Source organism: Callospermophilus lateralis, chromosome 7 (assembly GCF_048772815.1).
Source record: "Callospermophilus lateralis isolate mCalLat2 chromosome 7, mCalLat2.hap1, whole genome shotgun sequence".
NCBI classification, from domain to species: Eukaryota; Metazoa; Chordata; class Mammalia; order Rodentia; family Sciuridae; genus Callospermophilus; species Callospermophilus lateralis.
Genome location: NC_135311.1, coordinates 84873939 through 84892933, shown reverse-complemented (window position 1 = coordinate 84892933; position 18995 = coordinate 84873939).

Sequence of the window (18995 nt, the reverse complement as noted above, 5' to 3'; positions counted from 1 at the left end):
TAAATCTATTAAAACATTCAGACTACATTTTTATCACACTTTAGCTTGTGGTAATATTAAGAAGAATGCCAAAGATGAACCATTTTGTTTTATTCATGTTATATTCATTTTTACAATGAGACACATTCTTGCTTTAATAAATTTTTTCCCTAGCATAATGGAGCTCACAATGATAAATTCAGCTTAGCTTGAAGAATATTTACTTAAACAAATGTTCAAGTGATTCTACCTTTTCTCAGACAATAACAATAAAAAAAAAAAAACTTTCACCAGTAATAATAGTTATGCTTTTTGGGGGAGGGGGCAGAGTAATTCTTACTTATTTTGTTTAAAAATTACAAAGGAAATGCTTAAAAGTTTAACATTTATTCTGGTTGGTGGGAATATGTATCTTTATTTTATTATTAACTATGTTTTCTCATACTTTTATGCTTTACAACATGTAAAATTTAAAGAATTAAAAATTCCCAAGTGTATGTGAAGTAAGAAATGAATGTCTTCTGTTTAACTCATCTCACTTTACTCTTATTCCCCAGAAGAAACTATTGTTAACAAACCCTTTTCTAAATCAATATCAATGGTTGTATAGTCCATACATGTGCACATTCAAACATACAAATATTGTTGTAGGGACAGAGGAACCAACGCACCAAAGATAGCAGGAAACAGTTTTATTTGGCTGCAACCAGGTTCAGAGGGCACAGCTTCTGCTGTAATCAATCAATCCCCTGAACCCCGAGTTCAGGTAGTTTCAGAATTTCATACCCAGCGTGTAAGGGGAGGGGCTCAGAAGTTCCCAGTCTGCAGAAGTTCACCTAAAAGCAGCTTTTTCTTTCACTGTTTTGGGCAAGTTAACCCTTCAAGGATAATACCTGAGAAGGAGAGAGTTTCTTCTCTCTTTTCTTTTCTCCCCCTGCCAGCTGTTACCATGGAGCCCAATTGGTAACTTCTCTTATCTTAGAAATGTAGACATCTCTGTGAAGCCCAACTCAAGGCCAGAGGACTTGTTTACACATTTCTACGAACTACTACACTGGATACATGTTTGTGAAAATCTAAGAAGGGGTGTCCAGAACCTGGAGTTTTGATTTCTTCCAGGCCTGTGTCCAAGTAAGACAGGGCAACATGAAAATTGGAAGTTTCTCTATATTGAACTCTTTTGTAGAGACTCTTTTGTTGACAGTCCTAAAATCAGATGAAGATTTCTGGAAAAGCCCAGTTAAGGCTTTTCTGTGGAGAAAGGAGGTGCCACTACAATATTACAACATATAATATACAAGATAAACAAAATTAAAATTATATAATATGTATAGTCTCTTGAAATATAAAAATATTCTAATTAAATAATCACATTAAATACTCAAAAATGTCATAACTCGGATATCATTTTATTTTAGTTCATAAAGAACCACAATCATTCTTAATGACCTCTTACATCATAAAATAAATTTCTATAATTGACCTAACTTCTCCTTTTGAGGTGGAAAATTTACTGCTCCCAATCTTTTGACTATTATAAATAATGCTTCAATGGAAAAAGTGCATATTTAATTTTATATAAGTATTTCTGTGATTTAAAACAGGGCTAATAGATATTTCTGTGATGATGGAAATGTGTGCTACTCAATATGGTCGCTATTAGCTACATGTGGCTATTGAATACTTGAAATTTGGCTAGTGTAACTGAAGAACTGAATTTCTAATTTTATGTTCACATACACACACATGACTTATTTCAAACAAATGTAATAAAACTTGAGGACAGAGATCAAGTGATTTTGCAATGTTAAATAATCAATTTTCTTTTTCTTTGCATTACCTGATTTGATTTTTAATGTTTTTCTTTTTTTACTTTGTTGGCTCTTCTTAGTTATACTTGATAATAGAATCCATTTGATAAAATTATACAAGAATGGAATACATCATTCAAATTAAGACCCCACTCTTGTGGGTGGGCATAATGGTGGGATTCACTTAGATATTTTTATATGTGTATATGGGAAAATTATGTTAGATTTATTCTACTGTCTTTCCTATTTATATCCCCTCTTTTCCCCATTTATTCCCCTTTGTCTAACCCACTGAACTTCTATTCTTCCCCTTCCCCCACTTTATGGTGGTTTAGCTTCCACATATCAGCGAAAACATTAGACCTTTGGTTTTTTGGAAATTGGCTTAATTAAGTTTGCATGATAGTCTCCAGATTCATCCATTTACTGGCAAATGTCATAAAGTCATTCTTCTTTATGGCTGAGTAATATTCCACTGTGTATATATACACATTTTTTTTTTATCCATTCAACTGTTGATTGGCATCTAGGTTCCATAACTTAGCTATTCTGAATTGTGCTGCTATAAACATTGATGTGGCTCTGTCACTGTGGTATGCTGATTTTAAGTTCTTTGGGTGTACACCGAAGAGTGAGATATCTGGGTCAGATATTTGTTCCATTCCTGGTTTTTTGAAGAATCTTCATAGTGTTTTCCAGAGTGGTTGTACCAATTTGTAGTTCCACAAACAATGTATGAGTGATCCCTTTTTCCCACATCCTTGCCAACATCTTTTGTTACTTGTATTCTTCATAATTGTCATTCTGACTTAAGTGAAATAGAATTGATGTAGTTTTAATTTGCATTTCTCTAATTGAGAGAGATGTTGTACATTTTTCATATATTTATCATTCATATTTCTTCTTTTGAGAAGGGTATCTTTACTTCCTTTAACCATTTATTGATTTTTTTTTTTTTGCATTAAACTCGGTGAGTTCTTTGTATATACTGGAAATTAATGTCCTATCTAAGGTACATGTGGCAAAGATTTTTCTCCCATTCTGTAGGTTCTCTCTTCATAGGCAGAATCAATATTGTCGAAATAGCCATACTACCAAAAGTGCTATACAGATTCAATGTAATTCCCATCAAAGTTTCAATGATGTTCTTCGTGGAAATAGAAAAACTCTTTTTCTATTTCCATGAAGCATTGAAATTCCTTTGAAAAAATAAGAGGCCCAGAACAACTAAAGCAACCCTTAGTGAGAAAAGATAAGCAGGAGACATCATAATACGAGATAAATACAGTTATCTCATAAGTTACCATAAACATACATTAGAGAAAAGATAGCCTCTTCAACAAATGATGCTGGGAAAACTGGAAGTCCATATGCAAATAGAATAAAAGTTAACCCATATCTCTCACCCTGCACAAAACTCATCTCAAAGTTGATCAAGGACCTCTAGGCATTAGACAAGAAACCCTGCACCTACTAGAAAAAAGTCAGGCCCAACACTTCAATATATTGGCACAGGAACTGACTTCCTAAGCAGAATTCCTAATTATTCTATTTTAAAACAATCTTTTCCACCCCAACTCTAAGAGCAAGGACTGCTGAAATAAACGCAAGCATGTAATTAAATGGAATATGTACCTGGACTGCTGTTATTAGTTCTTTATTTTTTGTAGCAGTATGCTCTACAAATGTGGGCTTTTTAAGGAATTTCTCAAAAGAGAAAAAGGACATTTCAAACCTAAGAATGTAACTGTTGAAAAGAGATTTGCCCAGGATATATAACATAAAATTTTCACAGTACAAATGACATCTTCATGTTATTTCACAAAATGGCATTTAAAAAAATTAAAAATGCACTTATATGTGACCTACTGATCACACTGTTGAACATTTATCCCACGCCATTAGAACTTTCTATTTCCATAAACTCTTGTACAGAAATAATCAAAGCAGCTTTATTTGTAGTGGCATAACATTGTAAGCAACCAATACTGGAAATGATCATGTACTTCAGTAGATGAATGAATGGTTTCTAATATCCACACAATGGTATACTATCCAGGAATACAAAGGAATGAGCTGCTGATACATGCAATAGCCTTGGTGAGCTTTATAATTAGTGGAAAACACTCAGTGTTATAAGGTTTTATACTGCATGATTTCATTTATGTGACATGCTTGAAGGAAAAAATGTAGAGATAAAAGAATAAGTAAGTGATTAGCAGAGGACAGGGGTAGAGATTGGGAAGGGTGATGTATGCAAATACAAATACCTCAAGAAAATTGTTTTGTGATGTAAGATAGTTTTGTATTTTGATTGTGAGGACAGTTTCACAAATTTCTATGTGTATCAAAACTACTCAAAACTGCATGCACACAAATAGATTTTAAAAGGTAAAACTGAATAAAGTCTATTGTTCAGTTAATAGCAATGTATCAAATTTAATTTCCCTGTTTTGATGTTGTGCCACAGTTACATAAAAGATCACCACTGGAAGAAAGGATTCGAGTACTTGAGATTCTGTACAATTTTTGAAAATTTCTATGTAACTAGTCCACATTTTAAAAAAGAATGAAGTTGATATATTTAGTTGCAAACCTACTAAGTTTCTGTGTCGTGTTTTTAAACATTTTTTAACATAGTAGGAGAATCTGAACAAGTATAATATTCTTTGCTGATGTTGGTGTTTGATTTATCAAAAGTACTATGTATTTCTGGTATGAAGTCATTGATCACTGCTACATCTGAAGACACTAAATTGTTCCCCAGGAATAATGTTCCCAGTCCAGTAAATATCACTTAGATTATGTCTACTAGCTGCTAAATTACAGTTTAAATTCCACCCATACTGGTTTGTTTGCTGTCTTTCAATGCTTGCCTGGAGGGCAACTTTCCATATAACGTTTTTCTTACCCTGACCACAATGCCTCCTCAAATGCCACAGCCAACCCATCCCCATTGGCTACATAAAAATACTTCTTCTTTGTTTCATGACTCTACAAAACCTTTCACATTCTTCATTGTGCATTATCTGAAGTTATTTGTTAGACATCCCTTGCTAACCACACAGTATGTTATTTTTGTTTCACACATTTGTCTACTTAACCGACTCTCCTTTATTTATTGTTAGTAAAATTTTTCTGAAGCTTGGTTGGGCTGTTTTCTAATCTCTTTCTATTAGTGAAATGTCACCCAAGCTAAGAACTTTTGAATGGGTTTGAACCCTCCATCTCCACTACACGTTTACATCTTTTGGTTCTCTCTCTTAAAAATTTCAAAAATATTTTGTTCTCTCATGTTTTTTCAGCTGGTTCAGTTCTTTGTCATCCTCTGCTCTATCAATTCTGTAGTCTGTCTTCTGTCTTGGCCTCTCTCATCCATCATCTATACCATCTCTCTGACACATAAAGAAAATAGAGTGTCATTTGCTCTAAGTTCTTTAACTTTCCCATTCCCTCAAACCATTTCTTTGATTCTGAACTCACACAGGTTTTCATTCTGCACCAAGAAACTAATTAAGCAGAAGCCCCTCATTGGAATAAGTAAGAACACAAATGGGTCTTTGTGAATATTAGAACAGAAAGCCAGCTTTTCTACCTGCATGTTTAGAATCTAAAACATATGGGTAACTTTCTCATCAAAAGTGCAGAATACCATCACTCCAGGCTCTCGTCAGACCATTTGCAACTAAATTGAATGATCCAGCACTTGCCAAAAGCTCAGCTGAGAATCTAATAGCTGAGAAAGAGGGGCATGTTCAGTAAACTCCATCCCTGAATTAAGTTAAATCGCACATGCAATGTACTTGGAACGTGTTAGTTTGGCTTCTCAGTAGAGAATACCATCACTGAATTATGATTTGCTGTTATGGCTGCAGATTTTTAAAAAATAGGTTATATTCATAGAGGTAAGATATTAATTTATAAAAGACTTGCTTATTATTCAAAAATCGTAGCTAAAGAAGGCATGGATTACTGAATTTACATAATGATAATAAGGTCAATTCCACTCTAAGTATTGCCTTGGAAAAAAAGTATTGTAAGAAAAACTTGTTTTAACTCACAATGTATTTTGGTATTATATTGATTAATGTGATAATCTATTTTAGGATAAACTTTTGTCATTTCTTAATGATGAAAAGAAACATAGCTGCAATTCTGTCTCCTAAGAGGTTTATCGATTCAAGCACTCCGGATGTGTTTTATTTATTTATTTTTTACTTGATAGTATTTTAAATGATTTGAAAGAATCAGGTCCTTCATTTTAAGGAACTTTAACCTTTGAAGATTAGGTGTCATACATTTTAAGAATAACAACACACGTGTAAAATCCATATTTGGATCTCCTACTATCAGAAACTCAAAACTTCCAAAACTAAAATCATTATCGTCATTTATGTTATCCTTACTTCCCAAGCTACTAGTTCTGGTTAATAACTTCAATATTGTTTAAGAATCTGTGACTAACCTTCTGGCTCTCAATATGCAAGCAAGCACCATCCTTTCCTACTAGCTCTATACAATGTCTTGCATGTATGGGCCTCTCAGTTTTCATGTCCACCACTGGGTCCATGGTGGCACTGGGTCCATGTCTAATTATGTGGATTAATGCAAAGTTCTATGCCTTCAGACATACCCTTCCAGAGTTTATTCTGTGACAACTGGCCTGATCCTTAACCTGAACCTTTGCTTCCAAACCTTTGCTGGTGAGGTCTGTTCTGGTAATTTCAATCATTTCTTAACCACGACTTTAGTCAGGACAGTTACTGAGGACATTTTAATGAGGTCCTTTCAATTTTAGGAATATTTGTCTTGACTGTTTTGTTTTTTATGTTATTTTAATTAGTTTTTGAGGAAAATAATTCTGTAGCAAAAGCCAGGTCCCAGGATGGGAAGAAGATAAGAAAAGAGATGATAAGTGTGATTGCTTTCATGCTTTCTTTTGCAAACAGTTTTACAATCCAATATCTTCTGTAAGTAGAAAACATGTGAATTTTAATATATCCTTTGTACCAACTAGCTACATTAAAATGTCAAAGTCCATGTCACATTTGATCATTTTCTATTACATTTTTCATGCTTTCCCCAACACCAACCTTTATTTTGTTCATCTCACCAGGTGCTGTCTTTTCCTAATCTTTATCCCAGACAGATGTATCTCTAGCTCTCAGTTAAATCACTCTGACCAATATTTCAGACTTGAAATTAACCTTTTCTTGTCAGGTTCTGTAGAATGCTGTCAAAACCTCTCATGATATGTTCTTTTCAGTCCTTTTTTATATGTACTGTAAAAAGTGACATATCTTGATAACTTCACTGCAGTCACCTTATAGATAAAATATATGTTACATAAATCTCTGTGTCTCTTACAGTGCTTGACATAATGTTGTGCACATTGATAGGACTCACTAAATACATGATGGGTGATGAATGAATAAATCATTGTGCTAATAAAAGTAGACTGAAAGCTTTGATATTTTACTAGTTTCATACCTATGTCTTTATGTAGTCAAAATACGTCTATTAAGGTGATCTATTGCTCTAATTTATTTTAAATGTACAACATATGATTTCATCTTAATGGTACACCAACTACTTAGTAAATATCAAGTTTTCCTGAAAAAGAAGGGAAATGAATCATAATAAGATTACCTTTTTTATCCTAAGATAATGGAGTTATTAAGAATTTTAGCTGAGATCCTCCAAGTAAGTACTCATTCCAGCATATTAGCTTGCTTTTCTTATTTTTAGTGTAAAATATATATCCATTATTACTTTAAAAATAAAACAGTAAATCATAAATAATACTTGAGGATTCCTCAAAGGTTTTGGATTGAACAAAGAACAATTTCATTTGCATAACTATACAAATTTTATTTAGTAAAAATTTAACACAGCACTCATAAAATATACTTAAAACATAAATAATTCCCTCTTTAATTAGTTACTCTGCTGATCTACTTTGAATAAATTTGTATTCAGTAATCACACTATCCAAAGGATAATATGTAAAATGTATTTCTATTTGTTTATAATTTAAAAATCAGTACCAAGTGAAAAATTGTCTTGCAGCACAAAAGTATGGACATTCAAATATTTTATATGCATTATATATACACAGATACAGTAATTAAATAATTTGTCAAAAATAATAACCTTTGTCAGCTGATAGAAGGAAAATGAATCATGATTTATTTTATTATTTATTTGTAAAATATATTATGAAATAATTGATATGGTTATAGCAAGAGATATTTATGAAATTATTTTTATTTTTTAATTTAATTATCAAGTATGGATGGAATATCCACTATCTGAACTCTTTGTGATTCATATAAGCCTTTCATTTTAGGAACACAAGCAGTACAATTAGATAAGTTGACAAAAGCACTAATATTGAGGTTAAGCAATAATGAGCTTACTTACTGATGATAAGTTAAAAAATGGCTTTAATATGATGTGATACTCAATATCATATTATTTCTTAAAATAGTTCTATATCGATACAAACAAAATCAAGATTATGCATTTTCTTATTCTGAATTATTTTTAATCAAAAAAGTATCAAATTTAGTCTTAGTTTATTTCTACATATACTTTTGATTTTCTAGCACTGTTCTGAGATACCCAGAAATTCATACTCTTACCATCCATGCTTGGATCTTTTGTCCTGTCATCCCTTCAACTGATTGATCAGTGATATGAAATGGCACCTGGGCTGCTCGGGAAGCTGAGACAGGAGGATCCTGAGTTCAAAGCCAGCCTCAGCAAAAGTGAGGCACTATGCAACTCAATGAGAACCTGTCTCTAAATAAAGTTCAAAATAGGGCTGGGGAGGTGGCTCAGTGGCCAAGTGTCCCTGAGTCAAATCCCCAGTATCCCCTCTCCCCCTAACAGTTATTGCAGCTATTACTATCTCTCATTTTAAACTTCTCCTACTGTCAATTTATATACTTCTTCCTCTTCCATGTATATTTTAGCATTAACAAACATATTATGTTCTAATTAGTAAAAAGTTCACTTTTCTTTCTTTTCATATTTAGGCACTAATTACTCACATTAATCTTTATTATTAGTGTAAAGTAAAACTGGCAATTTCACTAATATTGGAGACCTAAATGTGTTCAGTATTGCCCTATAGAATGTTATATTGTGTTTTCAGAAAATCAATCAGATCATTAGTTGTGTATTAGAGATAGATGAATATGACATGCTGAAAAATGAAGATGATGATATTTCAGCTTTTACTTTAAATATAGAATTGAGTAAACTGACTTAGAGAAACATTGCACAAAACAAGTATTAATTTTGACTTAATGAACAGAATTTGAGGAAAATGCACCCAGAAGAATCAATAAGGATCATGTCAACTTTACCAGATGAGTATAATTCTAAAAATACAAAAAAGGAAAATATCTCAAGTTTTGATTGTAATCAAACAATAATCTCTAAAGATTAGAGTCTTAATGAAATAAATGACTATTTTATTTGAACTTACATGTGTATGTTTTTACACATATAATGAAATGAAGACACTTAGTTGTTTTGATTTTTAAGCTTTAAATAACATTTTCTCACTTTGATCTAAAAATGCTCTCAGGAATATCTTTTTAAATTCATATTTCAAAAGGATGTTTTCCAGTCATTTTATGCCAGCATTATGAAAAAAACATTAGAGCCAGTGCCTGAAGAAAAATGAGTGGCTTGGTTTTCATTCATTAAATCATAGGGAAAAAACCCCCACAAAAATTGTATGCATTAAACTGCATAAATGATAATACAGTAATCCTAGCTCTAATTCTAACAGGAGCTGTTAAGAACAAACCATATGTTATGTTCATAAATGTATTAAATACACTCAAATGAGTCTCAATTATGGAAAAAGATTTCTAAATTATAATTTTTGGATTATGAATAGAGAGATGATCAGAATTGAAAACCCCAAATTCCAAAAGTATGCATATTCTGCCATATCATTAGTATTCTAGGGTGAGTAAGCAACAAACAACTCCTTTGCCATGTGCCCTTTATATCTAAAAGGCCACCTGCCAGTTCCTTCCCATTTTTCCCTCAATGGGTTATCAGATGAATATAAATTAGTACAGTTAGGAGATTTTCAATAAGAGCTGCATTTCCTACTCCATTGTAAAATGGGTCAGATGGCAGCACTTACTTTGATACTGCCAGTCAGATTCTAAGTCATGAAGTGCAACTTGCAAACCATTGTCCCCAAATGATTATCATACACAGGCTAGGCAGCATGACAATGATTGAGTGTCAATTAGTCCAGTCCAATGCAACCAGTCCAAATGGCTAGAGATTTTTAAAACAAAACATGTGTTCCCAATTCCCTTTAATACCCAATTGGCAGCAAGTCACTAGCAAAATCTGCTGCACAGGGCTAGTTGCTAATGTCTTTCTAAAAGGTAATGAGCAGATGTGAAAAAAAGCTTGTCAAGAAAGCACACTGTATACTACTATTTTAGTTAACTCAAATTCTTAATAAGAGTGAAAATATATGCAGATAAACTATAGTGAGATTATTGTCCAACTTTAAAATAACAAGGAGGAACTAGGGCTCCTCTTGTGGAATTGCATCAACTATTAAGAACAGTAGTAATTTAAATATAACCATATAAATTTTTTTAAGTAATTTTTTTGAGGTACTAGAGATTGAACCCAGGGCCTCCAATATGCTAGGCAAGTGCTCTGCTACTGAGCTGTACTACAGATATATAAAGTTTTATTTTTAAATGTTATAAATCTTTATTTTTATTTCTCAGTTTAGACGACGGACTTAATTTAAAAACTACACAGTTATTAAAATACTGATCTGAAAAAGAAAGTAATGTCCATTCATTACTTTAAGTTAAATACCAAGTCAGAAAATACCAAGTATTGGTGGGAATATGAAAAAAATAGGAAATCTAATATTTTGTTCATGGGAATATAAATTATTACTGTCACTTATAACAAGCATTTACTGTTATCATGTTAAATTCAAGACATGAAGCCTAACAATCTCATTCCTCTATTTCATAAATTGATATTTTTATGTAAGCACCAGAAACATGTACGAATCTTTCATATCAAATTTTAATGGTCTAAAATTGAAAGAAAAATTGCAAATCAACAACACAATAAGTAAATGGAAATTTAGACACATCTACTATGGAAATAAAAATATGTGAACTATAGCTACTACCACAAACATGGGTGAATGTTAAAACCAGGCACAAAGAAAGAGTGAAAAAAAAAAAAAAAACCACAAAGTACATGTATAAAGGCATGAATTGGCGTGAACATTCTCTATATACAAAGATATGAAAAATTGTGTTCTATATGAGTAATAAGAATTGTAATGCATTCCACTGTCCTAGAGTTAAAAAATAAAATCAATAAACAAAAAAAATAAATAAAATATAATAAAATAAAATATAACCTTAAAAAAAAAAGAGTGATAGTAAATTGGGAGTAGGAAAGCAATTAAACAAAACAAAAAAGCAGTCATTTTGGATGAGTTTAAGTCAGCACACTATTGCCTGTCTACTAAATCTAGCTCACTGCCTGCATTTGTAAATAAAGGCTTACTGAACACAGTGACTAGTCAAAATCTGTCTGTGGTCACATTCCTGCTGAGCTCAACCTTTGCTATCTCCATGCTGGAATGTGGTTAATCTTGTTGCTGAGGCCCCACATAAAGAAAAGCTAGGGTAGCAGGAGGTCTCTCATCAAGGAGATAGAATTTAATCTTTACTGGACTGGACCTGGATCTTTTTTCCTACTTCCAAATAGAGCCTGTGCAAGAGATTTTGACATTATATTTGTCTAATTAACAATTATTTTTCACATGAAAATTTATCACACAATTCACCTCATAAATACAACCTACAAATTTGAGTTAGGTCTTATTGTACAGAAACTGGGAAAATGCTACCTACTGTAACAAATAAACTTGAAAGAAATTAAAATACTTTAAAAATTCTGACTCAATTATAGAAGAATGATTCCAACATACAACTATCTGAAGCATAATATTTAAAATAGCACTTTGCTTCTTTGTAGCAGGAGTTTTCCCAGGCCTGTTCTAAGTTCTCAAACACTAGAGACACAGAACAGGGAAAAGTATGCTAGAATGATATCTGCAACTACAGAAAGGATAAAAAATGTGAAAATCTTGGAGCTTACAGACAAAAAACAATTGCATTAGAAAACAATCATAGCTGACTTTGATGAAATAGGAAAAAGAGAAAAAAAAATGGTGATAAGAACTTTAAAAGTAAAAAAAAGTGACCAGATTCACAAGACTACAGAGTACATTGTCACCTTCTCTTGATAAACCTAGTGAATCCATTTATAAAAGTTATTTTCAACTGGTAAAAAAACCAAAGTCACTAGGCATAGTAACATTCATATTTTAACTTATTTTCTGTTATATCTATAATTAAATTACAAGCTTTTTAAAATAAATTTCCCTTTCAGTTATAAAAGATTAAAAAACTACTAGTCTTTATATTGAAGACCTAAATGTAATTAAATGGGTCACATTAAGTTAATCTTGTAACTCTATTTTGAAGAAATATAAATATATTGATACTTTATTGTAGTTGCTTATGAATTTATCGTCATTGAAAACTGCAATTATATGAGAAAATTTCATGTATTCTGAAATAGAACCTATAATCTTTTTTTTTCCATAATGACTATACTAATTTATTTTTTTATTGGTTGTTCAAAACCTTACAAATCTCTTGACATATCATATTCATACATTAGCATACATTAGCTTCAAGTGATTTATGAACTCCCATTTTTACCCCAGATACAGATTGCAGAATCACATCAGTTACACATCCACATTTTTACATAATGCCATACTAGTAACTGTTGTATTCTGCTACCTTTCCTATCCTCTACTATCCCTCCTCCCCTCCCCTCCCATCTTCTCTCTCTACCCCATCTACTGTAATTCATTTCTCACCTTGTTTATTTTCCCATTCCATTCACAACCTCTTATATGTAATTTAGTATAACAATGAGGGTCTCCCTCCATTTCCATGCAATTCCCCTTTTCTCTCCCTTTCCCTCCCATCTCATGTCTCTGTTTATTGTTAATCTTTTCTTCCTGCTCTTCCTCCCTGCTCTCTTAAAAGTTAGTTTACTCTTCATTAATTGAGGAAAACATTAAGGATGAAGGGAATAAGACGTAAAGACAATGTTAATTGTGTTGAATGGGATTAGTATTACCGTAGTCTTACAAATCGTAATCCACTTAATTTTTCGTGGTAGCTTTATTAGGAGAGATAGACATAAAGTGAAAGAATTACTTTTACTGACTATGTCAGATTCAAAATTCTTAAAGTTTTGAACTTAACAGCAGAACAAAGTATGTGCTTCATTAGTTTTCAGTGCACGAAAACTTGAATATTACTTTCCCAACAGCATTCTTAGTAACAGAAAGAGCTCTAATAGACAGTCTCATAGTTTGGTTGCTGCCAATGAACTTTGCCCAAAATTGTGATTTTTTTTTTTTTTTAAATATGAGAGTTGAATATTTTTCCCTATTGCCAAGTTAAGAACTTAAAACTAAATATTACTGCAGCAGCATTTGTTAGTAGGCTAATCCTTCTGCTACATTCAGTCATGTGCAAGACTGACATGAGGACTCTAAGAAGTATACTTGATGACAGTTCTGGCAAATGGAGATGAGAACTTAGAAACGCTCCTGACAGCATCATCAGGAAGTGACTTCTTCATTAACAGCATCTACTCAAATTCTTATACAATTGCTTAGCCTTTGTCGACAATGACTGACCAGAAAAAGAACACAACTAAAAACCAAGTGTAACATTTTAAAATGTTAAAAACATTTAAATCTATATTTTTTTTTTTTAGTAGTTGTAACAAGTTTTGGCATGAGAAAATCAAGTTCATAGATATTTTTTGAGATCTGAAGAAAAAAATTTAAATGCCACTTGGAAACATATCATGTTGGGAGCAAGAGCCAATATGTTCTTAGATTATGTAATTTAAAGCAATAAATTAAGAAATATTGAAGATAGGCTCAACATGATCAATGGATACAAAAAGGGCATTGAAAAGACCAAAGCTGTCTTCTTCTCTTTTCCCTCTGCAGACTTTAATGAGCAGAATTTGGTTATGTTAACCTTTTCTTTTCAAGTCATCATTTACCTTTTAATGATGTTTATATTTCTCTAAATTCCCTCTAGTGACTGTGTGTTTTTCCTCCATGTTGACATAACCTTTAATATGGCTTCACTTCTGTGTATATCTACAATAACTATGCTATCTTGTGAATAAAATGTTCTGCCTGAGTCAGGAACATATTTTTGGAGTTACACTGTTTATAATGTTTAGCAAAAGCCCAAGTGCACTGTTTTCAGATAGCCTGTTCATCCTGAAATATAAGTAAGCAAATTAATCAAACTCTGAAGACTCCACTACTTCCTCCTAGCATCACCCAGTTAGTTTCCAGTATCACATGCTGAGTGATGCTCCTCTCTCCTCAGTCACCCTCCTTTTCTATCACCAGCACTGTCACTATCACTCCACCCTAGATCCACTGTCATCCTCCTCCTCAACATTGCCTCATCTCCAACACTGCTGTCATCACCTACATCGTCACCTCAACACCAGTAGCACCTCCTCAGTCACAGCCTCCGTCGCTACCGCCATCACCACATAGACCCACATTGTCATGTTGTAATAACACATAGTGCCTCTCAGGAGTTGAGAAAAAAAAAAAAAAAAAACAGTTCTCCCTTCTTCAAGCAAGGAAATCAACTTTCTAGTCAATTATCAAATCACTAAGAAAGCTAAGAATAGGAAAATTATTTTCTTTCCTGATTTAAAAATTACTTTTGCCATAAGGTATTCAGAGAAAAATAATAAAATATATCAAAAGGAGTAGATGAAGGGGGCTAATATACTACTTGAAGAGGCAGTGTGATTTTAATATATTGGTCTTTTCCAAACTATGCGAGTCTTGATGCCATTGTTAATACATTTTAAAATTCAAATCAGGCTTCTACAAGAAACAATGCATAATATTAATGTAAGGGTAGACCTATATTCTTTGACTAAAAAGTAAAATATAACTCTAAAGTAAAGCACAATGTTCCACACTGAAGATAAAGATTTTGTTGTTGTTGTTTTATTTTTGATTTGATCAACAAAGTTGATGGATGACCATAAAACTAGAGAAATGATGTCAACCTATTAGAGGTCTCTCTGACATAACATTTTAACTAAACTCCTGTGTCTCACAAAAAGCGATCACAATGCAAATTTCTTACATTATCAAGAATAATCTGGATGCCTATGTTCATGCATAAAATGAGAGGATATTTTAAGAAATCACTATATGCAAACAGATCTAGCAATGGAACTTCACAAATATAAGAAATTATCTCCCAGTTTGGTAGACTATAGGAAGGAATTACCCCTGAAAGAATATGGAATATTTTCTCTCAACCATGGTATTACTTCAAAATTCCTGAAAGCATTGTTATTATACATTGTGGATCTAATAATGATTCTAGTTTAGAAATTTAAAAAAAAATATTGCCATATGACCCAGCAATCTCATATCTAGTATTTATGATTTATTAAGAAATGAAAGGATATATTTTCCAACCAAAAATTTAAAAATTAGGTTTAGGAATAACTTTGCTCATTACTGCCCCAAACTGGAAACAACTCACATTACATCCTTATTAGCTTATAAATGTACAAACAATTGTGGTACATCTATATAATGGGACTTCAGCAATAGAAAGAAACAATTTAGACTAAGTGAAAGAAACCAGGTATAAAAAGCTATATATTGTACAATTCCATGTATATAGCATTCTACAAAAGGCTGACAAATAAGGTTGCTACGAAATCTAATTTTGAGATTTTTTTTTAAGTAGCAAGAGACAGATTTCAAAATTGGTAAAAATCAGTGAGGAGTAGCTTTTTTACAGCAAATGCTATAACATGTAGAATCACATTAAAAACACATTGAACAAATGATCACACTATAACCAAACTAAGCAGAATGACAGTACATTATATTTCATAAAGAAGGAAGAAAATTTTTTTGCATGTGCAAATGTAGGAATTTGGCATGGGTTATGATTTGGATATGAGGTATTTCCCCAAAGCTCCTGTTAATGCAAGAGTATTCAGAAATGAAATTATTATATTATGAGAGCTAAAAACGTCGTCGTCTTTGTTTGAATGGAGTCTCTAGGTGGTAATTGTAGGCAGGAGGTGCATGGCTGAAGGAGTTGGGGCATTGTGGGCATGCCCTGCAAGGGTGCATCTTTCTTATGGCCTCTTACCTTGCTCTTTCTGTTTTCTTTCTTATACCATCATGAGCTGAGCAGTATTCTGCTGGACCATTTACCTTGAGCCTAGAGCAACTGAGTCAGCCATCTATGAACTAAGACCTTTGAAACTATGAGCCCCCCAAATAAATTTTTCATCCTCTAAGTTGTTCTTGTTAGGTGTTTTGGTCACAGTGACAAAATAATAATAATAATAATAATTATTATTATTATTATTATTATTATTATTGACTAAAACAAGATGTAAAAGAAATGTGCTAAATACCAAATTATTTCTGAATTACCCCCCCCCCCCAATTCATATGTTGAATCACTAATCTCCAGTGTGATTCTATTTGAAAATATCAGTTCAGGCAGTAATTAAGTTTAATGAGATGACAGAGGTGGGATCTAAATCTGAGCATTGGTAGCCATATTTCTCTCTTTCTCTCCCCCTCTCCCCCATCTCTGTTTCTCCCTCTCCCTCTCTCTTTCTTCCTCTCTCCCTTTCCCTCTCCCTCTCTTCCTCTCCCTCTCTCCTTTCCTGCTTCCCAACAGCATGCATTGAGGAAAGATCATGATTTGAGCACACAGTAAGGAGGGGGCCATATGAAAAGAAGCAAGTCCTCTCCAGAAACCAAATGTCCGGCACCTTCATCTTGAACTTCCAGCCTCTATAAGAATAAAAAATAAACTACCAAGTCCACTGTGATATTTATAGCACTTTGAGCCAAGACAATTACAATTAATTTTCTAATTGTAAAACACAAAAAAATAATCGTAAGAGATGAAACATACCTCATTATCAGTTAGTATAAGTAGAAATGAGAATATATCAATTTGCCATGCTGAAAAGATAAAGATCATGTTATCTCTAAATTTTTTATATTCTCCAAAGGTCAAAACTACTGCATCATAAAAACTGTAATGTCACAAAGCTTTTAAATTGTGTGTCTTTTAATTCAAGTTTGCAATATATTATTGGAAACCTTAAATTGCTGAAATACGAAATGTCAAAATCAGGCAATGTTATTTGCGAACTTGACAATAGCCAAGACTTTTTTAAAAGTGTAAACCTAACCAAATGCCAGATTATGATGATGATGATAAAATTACCTATGAAACAAATTTGTCAGAGACTCACAAATGAAAGAGAATTGCATCAACCAATCTAAGAAATGAGATGATATATATTTCTTTTAAATATTTTTATTTTACTTAGGTTTTTCCTTTCAAACGTGTTAGTCAAGGGGCCTTCTCAACATTGTAGATTTGTATTTAAAATATCATTGAAGTTTAATTTTAACTTTTATTTTAAGCAAAGGCATTGAGAATTTCCTACTATGATGGTTTTATGTCTATGTTGTGTACAAAAGTAGCTTGAGTAATAATAGTACTAACTACTATTTACTAAAGACTTATTATTTTCCAGATTTTGATATCTCTTCATTCTCATAATATCCCTATAAGTTTCTCCCTGGTAGTGTCCAGTTCACTAATAAAACCAATATTTGTTAAACGTTTACTCTGTACTAAACTGTACTTCACATGAATTGACTCCATTGATGTCTACAGCAACAAGAAGTTCCCCAGAGTTCAGCCAGAATCTATTAGCTAGCCATTACTGGTAGGTCGAGTCTATTCCTCATTTATGGATAAACTGCCCAAACACAGAGATACTAAGTAAATTACACAATATCACACAGCTAGTGTGGGTTAAACTACTCACGCTTTCAATATTAATCACACTGTTCTGCAAGGAATAAATTCTTCAAAGTCTTAAAGTGACACCCAACTTATCCAAAATTGACATCAAAATTGAAATATTTTCACTATATACCCTCACTTCATGATATATGCATATTCACTACAATGCCTTTTTAAAATCCGAATATTTAGTAAACCATGTAAGACAGAGGCAAATTTATTAATTTTGTTTTAATCCTGGAGTTTTAAAAACATGAAATGTGATAAAATATGTATGCAAAGTTATCCATTGCATTCTATGCTTATATGAATATCTGAAATTATGAGAATTATTAATAAACATTTACTTAAGGTTTTAATAGAAGTGTTGTCATGCTGAGTAAAATATCAGACTATACTATATCTTAAAACATATAATCATCATAATTCTATAGATACCAGGATCCATGACTAAAGTCCTTAGTTATCTCATACAAGCTTGAAATATGGGCTGTTTAAACTATCAATTATACTGAATCAAACTGGCATCTGGCCAAAGAATTATGACATTTCACAATGTTTTTTTTTTTTTTTTATAGGGCAGTCACATGCTCTGAATGGTGCAATAGAACAAGTGCTATTATTGATTTTTGGACAGCTAATGTTTAAAATTATGGGATTCTTACTATGCTTACCTTTCCACTTCTGGTAGATTCTTTCAAAACATTATAGGAAAATATTTGTCTATTTTTCATAGATTATATTTCTATCATTTAACAAAATTGCATATTGACATACATTTATAATTATTACTGCTACATATATAACCTTTTTAAAAATGGTAGAAAACATTAATTTTCAAGTAAAATGTGATCTGTCTGTATGTTACAACTTTCATTAAAAAAAATTTCACTAAACTATAAAAACAAATAAAGTCAGAAGGAACTTAATTAAAGCATATAGGTTCCAACCATTCAACTTACCCAAACACTTAATATGTCATAAGCAGAGATCAATACCATGTTAAATGACAAAAGTTTTAATTCTTAAAATTTTACTTTTACTTGAGAAATAGAACACTACCTATTCATGGGATACTGTGTAATATTCTAATCTATATATGCATTAAAGAAAGATTTAGTCAAGCTAATTAATGTATCAATCCTAAATGATTTATCTTTTTCTTTTT